Below are 13,520 nucleotides of genomic sequence, written 5' to 3' on the forward strand. Positions count from 1 at the left end.
CAGACCAGAGGGAATAAGGCAGGAAGCTGTGTTCCTCCACAGGCTTCTGCTTCACTTGCCAACCTCGAGCCCCTGGCTTGGCTTCCCTTGGTGATGCCCTGTAAGACGAAATACCCCATTCTCCTCAACTTCCCTTTGGTCAGTGTTTTCTCACAGCAACAGAGAGCAAACTCTGCATGCCCCTCCCTCCTCCCCCTCCTATTCCAGTCACATGGGCACAGCTATGACACACTTTACAAGAAATCCCCCAACACACAATGGAACCACACTTGGACAGGCTCTAGGTGACCAAGTTGTATGGTGTAAGCACAGGAGAAAATTATGTTCTTCTGAAGGCGTAGTTTAGCCAGACCCATCCTCTAACATCTCCACATCTAAAAGGTGCATGGGCCAGAAAGGACACAACCTTTAACAGATTACTCAAACAAGTACATGACCCTAGAGCCACATGCAATGTAACAGAACACCCCCAAAGTCCATATAGCTTAAAATTATTAAAGATCAAAACTATACAAATAAGGGGCTGGAGAGATGGCTCAACAGTTAAGTGCACTGGTTGCTCTTGCAGAGAGCCTAGTTCAAGTTCCCAGCACCCACACTGTAGCTCACAATTGCCTGTAATTCCAGTCCCTCTTCTGCCCTCCATGGGCACTGCATGCACATGCAGGCAAAATGTAACACATACAATAAAAATAAATTATTTTTAAAAAAAAAACCTGCACAAGCCAGGAAATGGTGATGCATGCCTTTGATTCCAGCACTGGGGAGGCAGAGGCAGAGAGATCTCTGTGAGTTTGAGACCAGCCTGGTCTACAGAGTAAGTTCTAGGATAGCCAGGGCTACATTAAGTGAAACCCCGTCTCAAAGAACAAAAAACAAAACAACAACAACAAAAAACAAAACCACCACCACCAACAACAAAAAACTACCCAAACAAATACTTTGGGGACACTTTATCTGGCCAAGAGACAGCAGAGACCTGGCGTGTATTATTCCACAGAGATAAGACATGTATGCGAAGCACGCACTTGGGGCCTATTTGCACAGAGCTGGCCATAGCAGAGCTGAGGCTAGCAGATGTCCTGATGCCTTGTTCTCTGTGGTGGTTTGAATGAGACTGGCACCTGGAAGCTCATATATTTGCAGGCTTAGTCACCAGGTGAAGAGTTTGGGAGGGAGGAGGTGTGTCCTTGCTGGAGCAGGTGCTTCAGAAGCTTATGCCAGGCCCAGTCTCTCTTTGCTGCTGCAAAGATCACGATGTAGTTCTCAGCTCCTTCTCCAGCACCATACCTGCATTGTATTAATACCAATTAAACGCTTCCTTTCCTAAGAGTTGCCTTGGTTGTGGGGTCTCTTCACAGCAACAGAACAGTGTCTAAAATACTCTTCCCTTTCAGAAAATTTCTCTACCCACAGGGTGGCTCCTCTGACAATGTTCCCAAATTTTTATGTCCCACTATCATTATGTCCCTAGAGTTATTTGGAAATTGGTGCCACCCACTTCTGTTGAGGTGATAACTGTCTTGGTGGTCTGCCCTGCTTTCTTCTTGCTTTTATGGACCATATATGGCTCTTTTTGAAGTGCCCATTACCATAACGTAGATAGAGGCCAACCAATAATATGTCAATGTCCTAAAAACACATGCCTTACCTTGTTTTTTTGAATGGTTTCATTCACGGAGAGCAAAAACTGATTCCATTTGGGAATGAGCCTGGTAGAAGGCATTGCTTGATTTTTCCTCTGGTCGTCCTCTAGACCGTTGCTTGCAAATCTGTGGGTATCCAAAAGAGGGATGCTTTCATGGGCTAGGAGTCAGAAGGCAAGAACTATGGACTCATGTTTTGGATTTTGCTTTGTTTTGTGATGACCTTATGCATCCTCAACTGGCTTTGAACTTCCTATACAGCAGAGAAGACTTTGTGCCTGGTTTATGCAATGCTAGGGATGGGACCCAGGGCTTCATGCATGCTAGGAGGATACTCTGCCATGGAGCTTTTCCTCCTTTGTAAAAAGAAAAATGCCAATCTTGCTTGCTTTGCAAGACGGTTGCAAAGATCAGACAGATTTCCCAAGAAAACCCCTCTTGTAGGTCTAGCCCGAAGCAGCAGCAGATAACCACAACTGCCTCTAGGCTGCCTTGAGTTTCTGTTTCTTTCCTCTTTAATCCCTTCCTATTCTCCTCTCCTCCCCTCCCTCTCCTGTCTGCTGTCTTCCCCTTCCCCTTTTCCTACTCTCAGTGGATCTCTAAACATGACCCTGAGTTTATAGTCTGGCCAGCAGAGGGCAACGAAGGCCAAGTGACTGCCAGGTGAAGGACCATTTTGTCAGAGAAATGATTCCCAAAGCAAAGTTTTAGGAACCTGTTGGACTGCATAGTATTACGAGCCCCTTTAGCCTGGGCCAATGGCACATGCCTATATTCCCAGCACTCTAGAGGTAGAGGCAGGCAGGTCTTTGTGAGTTCAAGGTCAGCCTAATATGCATAATCAGTCTGAGGACAGCTAAGGCTGTGTAGAAAGACCCTGTCTCAAATGCCTCCTCCCCCAAGAAAGAGGAGGAGCAGGAAAGAAGGAAGGGCAAATTTTCTTGGATCAAAACCCCAGCCCTTACTGCGTTATAGACTCCTAGATAAGACCCAACGATAACTTGGCTTTTAACAAGCTCTCTAGCTGCTCTCTTGCACACTAAAGTGGAAGACCATTGGTTTAGAAAGCTGTTAGAGTTCACAGTCAGAATGGCTTGGGTCTTTGGAAGCCAAGTCAGCAGAATATGGCTAAGCTTAGTTTGTACAGACTAGCCTGGATCTGAGAGGAAGCAGCAGGCAAAACATAAATGTAGAGTGGGTGGGGGTCTGTGAGAAAGCTTCCATGAATATGGAGAAGAGAGAGATGTGTTCAAGACTACCTGTAATTCCAGTACTTGGGTGACTGAGGCAGAACAGGATAATGATTGGGTGTTAGGCTATCCTGGGTTAAATAGAGTTCCAGGCTAGCCAGGACTAATATGTGACTGACACCTCCACCCCACCCCAATCAAGACTAACAGCCAATCCACAGTTCGGAATTTATCTATATCACATAAGGAGGTTCTGCAAGCCCATAATAAGGAAGTTTTTGCCCCCAAATCCACTCCAGAGTAGTTAACGGGGACTGGTAGTGGGCCTCGGCCTCGGCATCTTGGTTCTCTGTGCTCTTATAACTCATAATGTGTTTCTGCATGGTCTTCCATTTCATTCCCCTCTGGTCACCTTGGAGGAACCAGTGTGATCTGCTTCAGATCCTGCACACCAGTAGACAGCCTGTGGGCCAGTCTCACACCTACAATGCACCCCACTAGGTCCTCCTTAAATCCCCAGAACCACTGAGATGTCATGTGTGGCAAATTTGCAGTCATTACCATTAGCTCCCATTGTTCTGTTTATACCCATTGAGTTCCACTTCTTTTCACCAGCCTATGAAAATGCACAGTCGGGACCTTTTGGGGAATCACTGCTGGGTCTGGGGTGGGGCAAGTGAGTCTCCACCAAAGTTTGTGTTTTCTGTCACTCCTACTTTGAAAGTATTCATCAGGTGACCCAGAGGAAACCTCTCCCCTAAGCCCTTCCCAACTCCATCCCTAATCTCAGGGCTAATCCCTAAAAACAAGTCTGGAAAGGGTTCTGGAGGAATTGGTTCCAATGGTATTGACGAACAACTTGGTAACTCAGAAATGATTTGCTGGTAGCACTCGGTCTGTAGTCAGAGTATTTATGAGACAGAGTGGGACTAAGATACGCTGTTTCCTCCTGTTTTCCTTTTCCTTGGGTGGCACGAGAGAACAGACAGCAGGGGGCTCTATACTCCACCACACTGCAAGCCTGGGGCACTCGGGCTTCACGGTCCCAGAGTCTAACAGCGCCTGAGACAGACTTCTTGCTGCATTGACTTTACAGTTTATCGGGAAAGGAGATGTCAGCAAATAGTCACAAAACTGGCTGGCAATGGGACAACTGGAGTTATTAAAACTTTTCTGCAGCCTTTGCTTCAAACTTAAATTCCACCAGTAATATTCGGTGTCCGTGGTGTGTGTGTGTGTGTGTGTGTGTGTGTGTGTGTGTGTGTGCACACACTTATCTGCATTTGAGCATGTGTGCTCAGGCTAGTCTTGAAATTTGGATTCAAATGGTCCTCCTGCCTCAACCTCTTGAGGAGCTGGCTATCATGCCTGACTTTTGTGATTCAATTTTAGGAAGGAAGACTAAAAAATACTATGCGTATATATAATAAGAAGTGACCACCCCAAAAGGAGGGTCATGTGTGTTCCATACTGAGAGGGGACTCTGAATGAATTAAAAGGCCTTGCCTTCCAGGTAGGTTTCACATTTGGGGACAAGAGTGTAGGAAGTCTAGCTGGGACTGGAAGGGCCCAAATAATTGACTGCAAGACTAGAGAGTTGTTCTTTGAACGGCATCACTGATGAGGTCTGTCCACAGGGTCTGGGAGCACTACTCGTGGACTGCAGGCAGAGTCAAAGGGCTGGAATGCACTAAACTTTCGTTATGGCAGACAAGCACCCAGTAATACAATAGGCTAGCTTCCAGGGAATACAAGAGTTAGCTTAGACCCCTGGGAATACTGGCCAGCACTCACAAGGCCACAAAGTACTAAAAAGGGTATATGCCGACCAATGGGAGCTAACAGTAGTAACTAAAACAGAGGCATTTGACTAAAACTGTTTTAATTGTATTTTTAAAAATTGTGTGCACACGAATGCAGGTGCTCTGGGAAGAGGCCGGAAGAGGGTGTAGGCCGATCTCCTGGAACCTGAGTTATAGACAGTTGGGAACTGCTCAACAGGAGTGTGGGAAACTGGTTCTCTGGAAGAATGTACGTGCTTTTAACCTCTGAGCCATCTTTCTAGCCCCTATTGAATTCTTAGGATGGTACTAAGACTTATTTATTATTCTCCCTTAATTAACTTTTTAAGATGAACGTGGAAAAAATACTGGGATTCTAAGGGCCATATGAACAAAAGAAAGTCACTATTTCACACTTGGTCACAAAGATCATCTGGTGATGTTCTGTCTGCATCTTTCTAAAGGTGTTCTGTACCTACACAAGTATAACATACGTTTCTCTACATACATGCTGGATACAGTATACATACATTCTCACTCTATCTAGAGATTAGTTCATATTACTATAGAGCTATACTTGATTTTGCAAGAGTTGCCAGATGCAGGATATATGACCCATCATTTACTCAGATTCCCATTAACAGACATTGGTCCTGTGTGTGTGTGTGTGTGTGTGTGTGTGTGTGTGTGTGTGTCTCATGTAGCCTAAGCTAGCCTCAACCTTGCAATGTAGCCAAGGAACTCCTGATCCCCTGCCTCCACTCTCCTAGTGCTGAAATCAGCTCCCCTGCCACTCTATTTGGCTTGTTAGCAGACACTGGACAGTTTCCAACCTTTTGTTAGAACAAGAAAAGTCATGCCACAAATGACTTTCTTAGTGTCTCGTGGTTTTAATTAACTTAAATTGTAAAACTGAAACAGTAAACGTACTTACAATCAAATAACATTTGAGTGTATCAAGGCTCATTATTAAAAATCATCTTAATTTTTGTATGTAGAACTTATTTTCTTTATTTATGTGAACCAGCAGGTTAGTTCGAGTTACCTACAAGAACAAGGGCTGAGGGTTTATTTACACGGGCATGAGCAACTCACCATTGGTCGCACCACTGAAGAAAATGTCTCTACCCCGGCAACCATTAACTGCCTAGAGTCTCAGGGAGAGGTAGGCTTCAGGAGTTTTTATATAAAAGTATGCCCCTCCCTCGAATTCTAACTCTGTAGTCCAGGTTGGCCCAGAGCTCCCTGTGTGGTAACCCTCCTACCCCCAGCCTTGTGAGTGCTGGGGTTACAAGCCTGGTTTTATGTAAAAATTAAAATTGGCCAGGTATAATAGTGCATGCCTTTATAGTGCAATCCCAACACCTGGAGGCAAAGGCAGGCAATCTTGGTGAGTTCCAGGACACCCGGTCTCAAAAATGAAAGTAAAATAGTGTATGTAGCTATTTCTGGTAGGTATTACTGCTTGAGATCACAATGACTTGGACTAAATGTTTAAGACGTTTTTGCTGAATGAATGGGCAACTGAATGACCCCTTTGCTCTGTTCCAGTAAGAAGAAATATTGCTTCCCGTCAGGTCATAATGAACACCTTCCAAGAAAACAGGTTGAAGCAGAAAGCGCATGCATGGAGTTTAGAAGGCTGTGCAATTGTAGTCGATTGCCTCAGAAATCCTTACGGAGAGCAGCAATACCGTTTTGCTGTTTTTTTCAAAGGTCGAATCTTCGCTGATTTCAGCGAGCGGATTAAATCTAGACATTCTCCCCAGGCTGTAGGCACTCAACAAATACTAGTTACTCTCAGTCTGTGTCAGTACCGAATGAATGGAAGCGAAAAAGCCTGCCTGGAAGCCTCTACGGGTCGAGATCCCGCGGCTCCTGTCTCGGGGGCAGGTCTGGAGCCTCCAAGGAGGGAGAGAGGAACACACGGAGCCGTGTCCTCGCGTTCTGGCTCCGTGCAATCCGCATGGGCGGGAGGGTAGGTGTGTCTGCCTCCTTCAAGCAAGAGCCGCGCCTGTTACCTGCGACGGGACTCCCCAACAAGGGACAGCGAGCTTGGCGGCACCCGGGGGCTCCCGTGTAGACAGCCGAACAGACCCCGAGGGGACCAGGGAAGCTACGTTGAAAACGATGAGGGAGGACCCCACCGACAGAACGGTTAGTCCTGTAGGCCCGCACCTGGCGGACTGACCCGGGCGACCAGAACGAGCGCGTGTGCACACTGGCACGCGCACGCGTTCCAAGAGGGGGTGGGAAGAAGTCCTCCTCCCTCGACCCCCGCCCCGAGGGGGACCCGCATCCCTCCAGGCCCGAGTCCGCCGGAGAGCGCGCGTGCGCGAGGGCGCGCCGCCGCCGTCCCGCTCCGCCCGGCGCCGAGGGGGGTCTAGCGCACAGCTCCGGTCCTCCCGCCCCTCCCCAGGCTCGCAGGCTCGGGGTAATAGACTCCCGCCCTGTGGAGGAGAGGGACGGCAAAGGTTCCCCGAGCCGAAGGAGAAGGCTGATGAGGCTGGGAGAACGGAAAAACCGGTCGAGCAGGGTGAAGAGCGGGGCTCGCGGGCTGGAGCCGGCACAAGACACGCCTCCCTGCCTCACGCCCCTCGGGGCTGCGGAAGTCCTCCGGAGACTGGAGCTGCACCGAAGCGTCTTGTAGACTACGATTCCCAGAAGGCGGTGCAGCGGTTCGCCTACGACTCCCGGCAGCCCCCGCGCTCCAGGCTCTCTTCAGCGCGCTGCTTCTCAGGGAGAAACTACAGTTCCCACGAGGCCTCGCGCGAAGCGGCTTGGAAGTGGGCAGCCTGGAAGTCACTCGGGCCACTGGAGCTGGCGGCGTCTCTAGCGAGCCGCGCGGTGCCGGACGCCGTGGTCGAGGAGCCCGCGGGGCGTAGAGCCCGGACGGCTAGGTACGTGGATCCCGGTGCAGGAGCAGTCTCGCGCAAGGGTGGTGGGGAATTGGTGGCTGCTCGGACCCCGAGGGTCAGCGCAGGCGGGTGACCAGGCGGATGGCCGGGTGTGGGCATCGGCTGTGAGGGGCGGCAGCGCCGGGACTCACGCCCTCCGTGCCCGGCGGGACTCGTGCCCGCATGGCTCAACTTTCCAGACGTGCAACCCGGCACTGTAGGGAAGAGCTTGGAGTCCGGGAGCCGTGGGTGCACGTCCCAGCTCTGCCACTCCGGAGCTGCGGTCTGGGAAAACCGCGCCGAACCTCATTTTGCCTTCGGTAAAACGGGGAACGAGAATGTCTTTTGCTGGTAATTCTTTTGAGATGTTGAGATCTGGTGAATATGGCATTTCACACTGAAAATACTTATTACGGGTTTGCGTTATTGTTAGCTCCTGGAGAAATGAGATGAAGATACTGTAGATTGCATTGGATGCCAGTTAGTTGACCATGTGCATGTAAAGACCCGAGTCCACAGTTAACACTCAATGCAGGGTAGCTGCTGATAACTGCGATTATTTTGATAAGAGCTTTTGCTTGTGAAGCAGGAAGATTTGCGTTCAAATTTGGGTTTTGCCACAGCTAGCTGTGTGACCTTGGGCAACTAACTTCACCCCTCTGTGCCTTAGTTTCCCTTTCCATGCCTAAATATAAAATGGAGAGTTCAATGGAAGCCGCCTGATAGAGCTGTTTTGAAGATGTATGAGAACAGCCTGTGTAAAGTGCTTAGCCAGCTGCTGGCACAGAGCAGTCTGTAAATGCTAGCATTCATTCAGCATCTCTGGGTAACTTAGGGACCCTCTCTGAGTAGGGTTCTGACTGTAGCGTTGGTCTCCCCAGCAGGCCAGATTCAACACTGGTCCAGGTGGCTTTCCCGTCTGCAGACTTAGGTCCCTCATTTATAAAAATGGGACAATAGCAGTATTGCCCTGGTAAGGTTGTGGGGATTTGCTGAACACTAGGCTGAGCCCTCCCTCACTGAGTGGCAGTTCTTATGCATTGTGATTGTTCTTCAGTGTTCTCCATCTGGCCCAGAGACTGCCTAACTGTGGGCTGTGACATGACAGCCCTGAGCTCCCCCACACGTTCGCTCCCAGCCTCAGTGTCCCATCTGTGAAATGGTAGTCATAGGACTTCCATGCCAGGATTGTTCTGATTCCAGGAGCTGTTTTGTGGTTAGCACAGAGCCCAAGCACTTGATGAATGTACCTCTCTTTTTCTGCAGTAAGCCTTTCCTGGTTCTGTTTGTACCTATAGGGCAGAGTGCAAGGTTAGTGTTCCCGTCCTGAAAGTTTACCTGGCAAAGGTTAAATTGTAGAACGTGTTTCAGCTTAAGGACTCGAGAAGAGACAGTGCTGACTTGCTACCAGCTCCCCTTGAACGCTTCCTCCTCCAAGTCAGTGTGTTCACGTCAGTTCTGTATTATTATTATTGTTGTTGTTGTTGTTATTGGGTACCGAGGATGGAATCCAGGGCTTCCTGCATATTAAGCACTTACTGGTGATTCCTTGGTGTCCTGATGGATGTTCTTGCTCATGTCCAGTCTGAACTCTTTCTCCTCCTCGATCATGGCAAACTGGCCAACATTGACCCAGTTGCTCAAACCAGTAACTCAGAAGTTGCTCGTCTTCCCCAGCCTCCCATATCCAGTTGATTGAGGAGAAGGATGGAGCTGCCATGTTACAGAAACATCACTTCACTGGGCCCAAGCTGGAGGTTTCCCCATCCCCTCTGAAGGTGGCTTTTTCTATTTGTTTTGAGACAGGGTCACAAGTGTTCCAGGCTGCCCTTAAATTCGCTGTGTTGCTAGGGACAACTGAGTTCCCCATCCTTCTGTCTCCAAGTCCAGGGTTATAGGTGTGCATCCCCATGGCAAGGGGGTGGGCTTTTCTGACGAGGTCCAGCTGCTTCTTTTAAGACATGGAGAATGAGCATTGATGGGTACACATATGTAGCATGCGCAGTCGTGTGCTCCAGAGAAGACCGTGTGGATCTGGACCAACTGCGGTGGCTGCAGATATGTCAGGAAGGCCTGGGCTTCAGGCGACTCGCTTCTGTGGTTTTTAACCTGCCAAAGACAAGCTGAGTTGATAATTTCCTTCTGAAAAACTGCACTCTGTCAGTGCCTGAGACTATCCGGTGTGGGAAGGCAGCGCGCACACACACCACACACCAGGGAGAGGTTGGGAAGGAGCGTCCTGGGCCTCTGAGGTTTAATCTGTAGCACAAACCTGGCCTTGGGGTTTCATTTGAGGATGGGAAACTGTTCCTCATCGAATTTGTGATGGCCATTAGAGTTGAGGGTTTCTTGCTTGCTTTTTGTGTTTTTAATCTGCAGAAGGATGGGGCAGTGACTTAAAAAGCCCCCGGGGTTATCTCCCTCACAGTGACGACAGCAAATGGGTTTTGAACCTTGTGGGTAGAGTGGGTGAAGAGTTAACTGTGAGCCCGTTTTTCAGATGTTGCAGTTGTTAGGTGGGAAATCAAAAGCGGAATGTAGAATGGGCAGAGATTGGTGCCTTTTTCAGCTGTAAACTATATTTGCCAGTGTTTTTCGAGCTTAGGCTTCATAACTTGCAAACCTGAGTTAAATGTACTTACATTTTAATGAAAGAAAGCAACATCATCTTCACAAATTTTTGTTTTCAGCTGTTAGAATGAGAGGGGAGCTATCAGACCAATCTGTACATTTATTTTTTTCTTTAGGATTGCTCTAGTCAGGGCCTTAGTGTGTGTGTTGGGAGCATGGGAGGTTGCATTTACGCAGACTGAGCATGGTGACACACACCTGTAATCCTAGCACTTAGAAGTAGAGACAGCCATGAGGACCAAGGCTAGCCTGGGCTCTATGAGACACCCCTGTCTCAAAAACCAGAGGATTCGAGACAGATAAGCTCACTGTAGCATGCCATACAGTGTGGAGGTATAGCGGGGAAAACAGGAGTACCACCCTCCACTCCACAGTTCCACTTCCCTGGAAATAACCACTCATTTAGACTGTGAGTAATAAGTATCTAGCCTCAGGTTTTGGAGCTACCAGAGTGAACAAAATGGAGATGTCCTTGGCCGTAGTGATTTGGTTGTATGCTTCCTTGCATTTGTGTAAGTGTGTGTGTGTGTGTGTGTGTGTGTGTGTGTACTTATATCTGTCCATATTTGCTTATATCAATTGTTTTCTTCTTCCTCCTCCCCTACCCCTTCCTAAAAAAAGGAAGAGTGGAGATTAAGCTGTGTGTGTGTATGTGTGTGTGTGTGTGTGTGTGTGTGTGTATATACATATGTATATATATACAGTCCACACTGTATATGTGTATATATACATATGTATATAGTCCACACTGTATATATGTATATATGTGTATATATATATATCCAGTCCACACTGCATTTGTGTGAGACGGGGTCTCATATAGCCTACCTGGCTTACATTTGCTATATAATGGGCTTGCCTTGAATTTCTGATTCTTCCTGCCTCTGCCTTCCAAGTACTGGGATTGCAGTGTGTACCTTCCTGCCTGGCTCAAGCTACATATACTTGTAACTTGGTTTTTTCAGTGGTGGTTGGACATATCCCTTCAAGTTGTTACATAAAGATCTGCCTTATTTAATGATTGTGTCCACATTCTTGAAGATGGAGAGACCTTGCACTATTCTGCTGGTATATTGTTAGACATTGCCATTATGGCCAAGAGTTCTTTTACCTTTGCAATCACACCATCTTAGACCCAGGCAGTATAGTACAGTGTCTGAAGACACGAAGTTTTGAGCCATATGGCCTGGATTCAAATTCTGATACTGTTCTGTATTAGCTGGAATCCCTTGGGTAAGGCATTTGAACTCCTGGGCATCAGTTTCCAGATCTGAGCTTCAGGATGATACCAGTACCTTCCTTATGGGGTGGTTGTGGAGAGAGAATCCATGTTAGACTTTTAGGACAGGGTCCATTGATGGAAGACTGTTTTGCAGTCTTTCTAATCCAAAGCTACACCAAGGTCTTTGTTGCAGGGCTCATAGGAGGAGCTACCCCAGTCATTGGAAATAAATGCTAGGAAAAAATTCGGAGAAGTTACGAAGCAGGAACTAGCTCGGAGATGTTGGACTCTAGGGTGAGAGGCTGAGCTGTTTGGAATGAAGAGAAGATATGCTCAGCAAAGGAAGATGGGAGCCAATGCAGTGGTCACCACAGCTGGTGCCGGGTGGGGACCCCTGGTGGAACACCAGTCGGAGTGCCCTTCCTCATATTATCAAGAGATAGGAAAAACTTGGAAAGTGGTGTGGTGACAGCTTTGGAGTCAAATCCCATGTAGCTACTAAATAAAAGGTGTTCACCGAGCTTTTCCGTTCATAGACGAACTGTCTCCAATAGATCCTCTACCTCATTGTTTGGGGGAGAGTGAATGAAATGTCTAAAGATACTGGCCTGCTGGGCTGCTGTTAGCCCTGGGCCAGGAGTCACGGTTCTTACTTTATTACGTTGACCAGTTTACTGGGCGTCTTCCATGTGCCAGGATTTCTTCTAGGCATGGAAGATTAGACAGTAAATCAGACAGACAAGATCTATTCTATGCTCTGATTTTCTGTTTGTATTTTGAAACCAAGTCTTGCAGTGTAGCCCAGGCTGGCCTTGAACTCTCAATCTTCCTCTTCCACCTCCCAAGTTCTGAGATTGCAGACCTGAGTCAGCACACCTGACTCAGATAAGATCCTTGCTGTCACGGGGTTTGCAGACTACCTGAGGAGACACACAGTAAACCAGAGAGTTTCAGGATTTATTTTCCCCCTGATTAGAATTTAAAAAACAAACCCGTTCTTGCTACTTTCACATGGTTTTTAAGTATGTCGGGGAAAATAACAGGGTAAAAGCTGGAGTGGCTGGTGGGGAGAGATGGGGATAGGGGGGGTGATTACTATAGTCGGGATGATCAGGGAAGGCCTCCCAGGCCGAGGAGGGAAAGTCATGTGAGCTAAGGTTTGAATGAGCATGATGCGCCAGCTCTGCCAGGCAGTGGGGGCGTTGGGGGCTGCTCCAGGCAGAGGGGACCGCAAGTGCAGAGTCATGAGGTGGAAATGAGCTTGCCACAGAAGCAACATAGGTGTCGCTGGAGAAGGGTGGCTTTCTGCTCTCCACGCTCACACTACTTTCAAGTTTGCAAAGTAATAATGATAGTTGCTAACATTTACATACCATGGACTGGCTGCCAGGTGCTTGGCTAAGCACTTCACACACGTCCTCAGTTGATCCCTCCGGTAGTCCAATGACATCATTCACTTTATTGAACTCATTTTACAAATGAGATCACTGGAGCTAGGAGATGGCGATGATGGCGGTGGTGCAGCACGCCTTTGATTCCGGCACTCAGGAGGCAGAGGCAGGTGGGTCTCTGAGTTCGAGGCCAGCCTGGATTACAGCCTGAGTTCCAGGACGGCCAGGGCTACCCAGAGAAATCCTGTCTCGAAAAACCAAGAGAGAGAGAGAGAGAGAGATCACTGTAGACTGATATTCTTCATTGCAGGCCTTCTTTATGAGGGAAGGGTCAGTGGAGGAAGTGGACACAGCATTTCTTTCCAGGTTGTTTGACAGACAGAGTACTGCCAACTATATTTAGTACCTCCTTTACACAGCAGTGGATCAGCATGGGATGCTATGGCATCATGTCTACTGTCAAAGATGCTCTAGGTTGGGTATCAGGCACAGCTTTTGGGAAGAGTCCAGAGCAGAGAACAAAGAAAGCAGACTGAAGCTGGGCGGTGGTGGTGCACGCCTTTAACCCCAGCACTCGGGAGGCAGAGCCAGGCGGATCTCTATGAGTTCGAGGCCAACCTGGGCTACCAAGTGAGCTCCAGGAAAGGCGCAAAGCTACACAGAGAAACCCTGTCTGGAAAAACCAAAAAAAAAGAAAGAAAGCAGACTGAACATGGCCAGGGCTAGGAAAGAGGGAGAGTGGAGAGGATAGTGGAGCTCACA

At 48.2% G+C, this 13,520-nt stretch overlaps 1 protein-coding gene across 2 annotated transcripts in view; it reads left to right on the forward strand.

Moving 5' to 3' along the window:
- The first annotated feature begins 7,445 nt into the window (after positions 1–7,445).
- Positions 7,446–13,520, forward strand: part of Sipa1l3 (signal induced proliferation associated 1 like 3) — a 219,463-nt gene continuing 213,388 nt past the window's right edge. For both annotated transcript variants that reach the window (XM_028859573.2, XM_028859575.2), the window contains exon 1: positions 7,446–7,517. The gene's annotated coding sequence lies outside the window, so the exon portion shown is untranslated. The remainder of the gene's footprint in view (positions 7,518–13,520) is intronic.

The sequence above is a fragment of the Peromyscus leucopus genome, chromosome 1 (genome assembly GCF_004664715.2).
Source record: "Peromyscus leucopus breed LL Stock chromosome 1, UCI_PerLeu_2.1, whole genome shotgun sequence".
In the NCBI taxonomy this organism is placed as follows: Eukaryota; Metazoa; Chordata; class Mammalia; order Rodentia; family Cricetidae; genus Peromyscus; species Peromyscus leucopus.